This window comes from Apium graveolens, chromosome 6, assembly GCF_009905375.1.
Source record: "Apium graveolens cultivar Ventura chromosome 6, ASM990537v1, whole genome shotgun sequence".
NCBI classification, from domain to species: domain Eukaryota; kingdom Viridiplantae; phylum Streptophyta; class Magnoliopsida; order Apiales; family Apiaceae; genus Apium; species Apium graveolens.
This window is the reverse complement of record NC_133652.1, coordinates 180,552,164-180,558,114: the sequence shown is the minus strand read 5'-3', so window position 1 is coordinate 180,558,114 and position 5,951 is coordinate 180,552,164.

Sequence of the window (5,951 nt, the reverse complement as noted above, 5' to 3'; positions counted from 1 at the left end):
GTCCAGCTACCACACAAATTTCCTTTCCATTTTTGAATATCTTAGCAATTCTCCTTTTTGAAGCTGAATCAGCTGGATCTTTATAGAAGACAATAGATCTTGATAGAAGCTTCTTTTCATCAGGCTTGGGTGTCTCATACACAGTGTCCATAGGGTTCTTCCAAGATGATTTTGGATAATTTGCCCTTGGTTTAAGAATTATTTCAGCCTTTGTAGACTTGATGCAGGAAGATTGTCCTTTTTCCAGATAGTTCATGCTCATCTCATTCACACTGATTGGCTTGACATGAGAGTGATGGATGGCTGACTGAACTGGCTCCTTGACTAGTTCAAACTTTTTCTGCATCTCCTCATCAATCTTATTCCAGTTGATCAAACTCAACTTTCCTTTTTCAGCAACTTTCAAATTTGCTGTTGCTGCTTTAATTAGATCTATACCATCTGCAACTGTTGGCTTGGAGACTGTAATTGAAGGTACAATTACTTTGTTGATTTGTACTTGAAGTTTCTCCCCCTCAGTTGGTCCTTTCTCCCCCTTACTTGATTCTCTCTCCCCCTTTTTGTTATCATCAAGTTGAGGAGTTAGGCCTTGTGCTTTAGCCAGTTGCATGAGAAGATTTGTCTGAGTCTGTTGATTTTGAAGAAGGATAGCCACTGAATTCTCAATAACTTGAACTCTGTTTTCCAGCTTGGCTAGCTTCTTTTCAGATTCTGATTCTCTCCTCAATCTTAGTAGTAGATCTTGCATGGTACCATATGGCATTACTGAATCCAGCTTCTCAGAATTGTATGTCTTCAAGTCAGCTATATCTCTTTTTAGTTCATCCACACTCATATTCTGTCTTAAGTGCTGGATCTTCATGAGATGTAGAGAGTCTAGGTGAGCTTGAAGAATAGCCTTGGTACCAGCATCTGAAGTTTCCTGAAGGGCCTTTTGAATAGACATCACTTGCTTGACCAAAGACACATCAAATTGTCCTAGTGTATATTCCTTTATCCATGCCCATCCAGGTAAATTGAAAACAGAACTTGGGCCTTCATCTCCCCCTAAGTGCATGCTTCCATCCAAACAAACAGAGTCATCATCATTAGAATTTACTCCAAATTCTTCAGATGGCTCACCAGCTTGAGAAGGCATCCTATTGACAGAAGCATTATCTCTTTGAAGAGATTCTGAGGTGTGTACTAGATTCAAGGTCTGTTCTGCCTCCACATTGCCCTGAGCAGCCAACAATTAATAGGCTGACACAGGATGAGTAAAAGTGTCAGCATCCAAGGAAATGTTATCAATTTCAGCTTTGTAATGTTGCTGAAATTGTCTTCCCTTTTCAGCATCATCCACAATCATTGACTCACTAGCAATGCCTGGATCCACCCTTATTTCTCCTGTACCTGCCTTTCTCTCATAATCTCTCTTTTGTTGCATCGGGGTCTCACCCTGGCTCCACACCCTCACACCCTCACCTTCACCTACTAAGGTGGGACTCCTCTTACTCACTTTTGCCAATCCTGAATAAATGGATTGCTGAGATTCACTCTTTTCCTCTCCTTTTGCCTGGGAGCAACCCAACCTCTCACTCAATGCACTCTCCTCTCTCAGTCCTAAGAGTGACTGTATTACCACTAAGTCTTCTGCACTAGAAATAATTGAAGTTTGAAGTTGTGCAGAGACACTCGACGGATAAGTGATATCCATCGGGTGAGTGGTAAAGCTATCCGACGGATAACTGCTGTTAAGCTTATCCGTCGGAATACAATCACTACTCGACGAATGAGCAATATCCATCGAGAGAGTAGAAATGAATGAGGTGGGAAGAGAAACTATTGTTGACTCTGTGTTGATTGAAGTTATTTGAGGCACATATGTCACAACAGTATCTAAAAGAATTGGCAAGTGAGCCAATAAATCATCTAAAAGATGATGCTCACTTGCACTAGATTTTGGCTCACCCAATAGAGTTAAAGAAGGGGAATCAGGAATTGAAGTGTTTATCATATCCACTTCCAGAGAGTTTGTTGGTGAGTATGGTGTTTCAGAGGCTTCTATTATAAGAGATTTTGGCTGTGACTCCACATTTATTGGAGCCACATCAATCTGAATTTGAGAAAGTGCAGGGACTGTGTCTTTAGCACCAGTTTGCACTGTGTGTGTGCCCTGTGCATCCCCAGTTGTTTTGGATTTCTTATTTCTTGTGTAAGTTTGGGGTGAGCTAGTGTCCCTAACCCTTTTGGCCTGTGCTCTTGGCTGAGAGCTTTGTTCAATAGCCACATCCTTTTGGGAGGATGCAGCTAGAAGTGAGCTTTTGTCCTTTTTAAGCACTGTAATTTGTTGGGAAACTGCAGTGTGGCTAGGCTGGGATTCACTCTACTCTCCAACCTTATCCTTGGGGTTTCTTTGATTTTCACCCCTTCCCTCACCTAACTGACCCTCCTTCACACTCCCCTCTTTGGCTTTGGTAGATTTTTCAACTGGTACCTTTTGAGAGATACCAGAGGGGGTTTTCTTTGACTTGGATTTAGAAATTATAGTTGATTTGGCAGCTTTGGTAGGCAACTATTTGGTCATTGTCACAGTTGCCATAGCTACTCCTGAACTCAAAGAAATTGAGGAGATTGGAATAGTTGAGGGTATGGATGAACTTACCTCACTTACCTGAGGTGTCTGCATTACAGGAAAGTAGAACACTGGCACATCCCTATGATGGTTGGCTCTGTTCAAATCTGCAATGATTCTTCTCTCTTGAACCCAACAAGCTAATTTGTTGTTTGGGTTCTCAAGTACAATCTCTTGACAAAGATGGTTAGCCAATATCATGAAAAATCTAGCATAATATACATTCTTTCCCCTTTTGGCTAACTCACCTAGTTTAAAGCCTAACTCATACAAGACAAGGTCACTGAAATTGTAAAATTTATCTGTAACTAGCATGTATAGCATGTTAAGCATGGAAATGTTCACAGAATCAAAATTACTGACTTTTCCAGAGAAAACTTTAGTCACAACATCACACATGAAACTTCATTCCTTCCTAATACCTAATCTTCTAATCTCACTTAGCTTAGTAGTAGGAAGTGCATAATGCATGGAATTAAGCATATTGATAATATCAGTGTCAGTGTATGGTGAAGTTACATTATCATCAGGAATTTTGAAACATGCTTTTATCACATCACTATTGATACAGAACTCATTACCTTTGATAGTTAGAGTGATGGTTTTGTCAGTAGAGTTGTAGATTGCAGTGGTCCACATCTCTTCAACAACTTCACAGTAAATTGTTGGTGATTCAAGCATGGCATAACTTAACTTGCAGTTCTTCACGAAGTCCATCATCTTGTGATAGTCTTCTGATTGCTGAATACCCTTAATGACCAAAGCATTGAAGTTGTTCTTCTCATAAATGAACCCAGTCTGAGACATGATCTTTACTACAGGTGCCATTGTTAGAGAATGAAAGCTTGAAGAGAAAGAGGATATTTACTCGAGAGAGAATAAAATAAAAGCAGTTGAATTTGAGAATGATAAAAGAAAATAATTGGAATGAAATAAACTTTTATACTATCTCAAAAACAACAGATGAAGATAATAAAGAAAAGTAAATTACCCAATAGAAATTGCCTAAAATAGCCGTTTAAAAATAAACTGTAAAAATTCCACCCATTATCCGTCGTGTAATACTTACAAACTGTAAGTATACTCGATGGATAATGTTCAGGGAATTAACGGTTAAGATTTAGACAATTCGACGGATGAGGATATACTGTTACCCGTCGAGTTTTAAAAGATTCCAGAAAAGTAATTGATTTTTATTTGCACATTGTATATCGACGGATGACTCAACTCGATGGATAATGGTCATCCGTCGAGATGCAAATTTTGATTTAGCCAAAATTTCATCCATGACTAAAAATCAGTTAAATTTCTGGCTACATTTCAACTTGCAAAATAACTCAAATAAATTCAAGAGTAATTAAGCATACCCAACTCACTTACCAACCTTGAAAAGGTGGATTCATCTAGTGGCTTGGTAAAGATATCTGCAAGTTGCTTCTCACTTGGAACAAAATGTAACTCTACAGTACCATTCATTACATGTTCCCTTATGAAATGGTACTTGATGTCTATGTGCTTTGTCCTTGAATGTTGCACTGGATTTTCAGTGATGGCAATTGCACTTGTGTTATCACAGAAAATAGGAATCCTTTCAACTTGCAAACCATAGTCTAGCAATTGATTTTTCATCCATAAAATCTGTGCACAGCAACTGGCAGCAGCAATATATTCAGCTTCAACTGTAGAAGTAGAAACTGAATTTTGCTTTTTACTGAACCAGGACACAAGCTTGTCTCCTAAAAATTGACAGGTTCCTGTTGTGCTCTTTCTATCAATTCTGCACCCTGCATAATCTGCATCTGAATAACCAGTTAGATCAAAACCAGAATCTCTAGGGTACCAAATGCCAAGTTTTGGTGTTCCCCTGAGATATCTGAAAATTCTCTTAATAGCTATCAAGTGAGATTCTCTAGGATCAGCCTGAAATCTAGCACATAAAAATATAGCAAATATTATATCTAGCCTACTAGCTGTTAAGTACAGAAGTGAGCCAACCATGCCTCTATAGCTTGAAATATCCACAGACTTTTCAGTAGTGTTTAATTCAAGCTTAGTTGCAGTGGTCATGGGAGTTTTTATAGATGTGCAATCCATTAGATCAAACTTCTTTAAAAGATCAAAAATATATTTAGTTTGACTAATGAATATTCCATCACTAACTTGTTTAACTTGTAAACCAAGAAAGTAAGTTAGTTCTCCCATCATACTCATTTCATACTTACTCTGCATCAGTTTGGCAAACTTTTTACAAAGTTTCTCATCTGTAGAGCCAAAAATAATATCATCTACATAAATTTGAACAAGTATGCTAGAGCCATTAACATTTCTGAAAAATAAAGTTTTATCTACAGTACCTCTTGTAAAGTGATTTTCCAAAAGGAACTTTGATAAAGTGTCATACCAGGCTCTAGGTGCTTGCTTCAGTCCATAAAGTGCTTTCAGTAGATAATAGACATACTCTGGAAAATTTGGATCTTCAAAGCCAGGAGGTTGACTAACATATACTTCTTCCTTCAAATCTCCATTCAGAAAGGCACTTTTGACATCCATTTGATAGACCTTGAAATTGGCATGGGCTGTATAGGCTAAGAAGATTCTGATGGCTTCAATTCTTGCAACAGGAGCAAAAGTTTCATCAAAATCTATTCCTTCTTGCTGGAAATAGCCTTTAGCAACCAATCTGGCTTTGTTCCTTACTATTATGCCATTTTCATCCATCTTGTTTCTGAATACCCATTTGGTGTCTATTGGATTCTTTCCTTTAGGCTTGGGTACCAGCTTCCATAATTTATTCCTTTCAAACTGGTTTAGCTCCTCCTGCATGGCTACAATCCAATCAGGATCTAACAAAGCTTCTTCTACCTTCTTTGGTTCTTCCTTTGACAGAAAGCTGTTGTATAGACATTCTTCCTGAGTTGCTCTTCTTGTTTGAACTCTAGAAGAAACATCACCAATAATCAGTTCAAAGGGGTGATCTTTTGTCCATTTCCTTGGTTGAGGTAGATTAGCTCTAGATGAAGAGACCTCAATGTTTTCTTGATGTGTGATTGAGTTTTGATTGCTAGAAACTCCCCCTGAGTTTGTGGATCTTTGATTTGAGAAAGGGGTACTTTCTATGGGTGATCTACCTTGACTTCCTGCTCCGACGGATGAGGCAGGTTGTCTTCCGACGGATAACACAGATTGCCTTCCGACGGATACAGCTTTATGTAACTCGACGGATGTTGAGTTTTGTGCTTCATTAGTGGTAGATTTGTCTGCATTATCCTTAGACACTGTTTTTGATCACTCTCATCATCACTTTCATCACTGACCATCTCAACATTATCGAATTTGA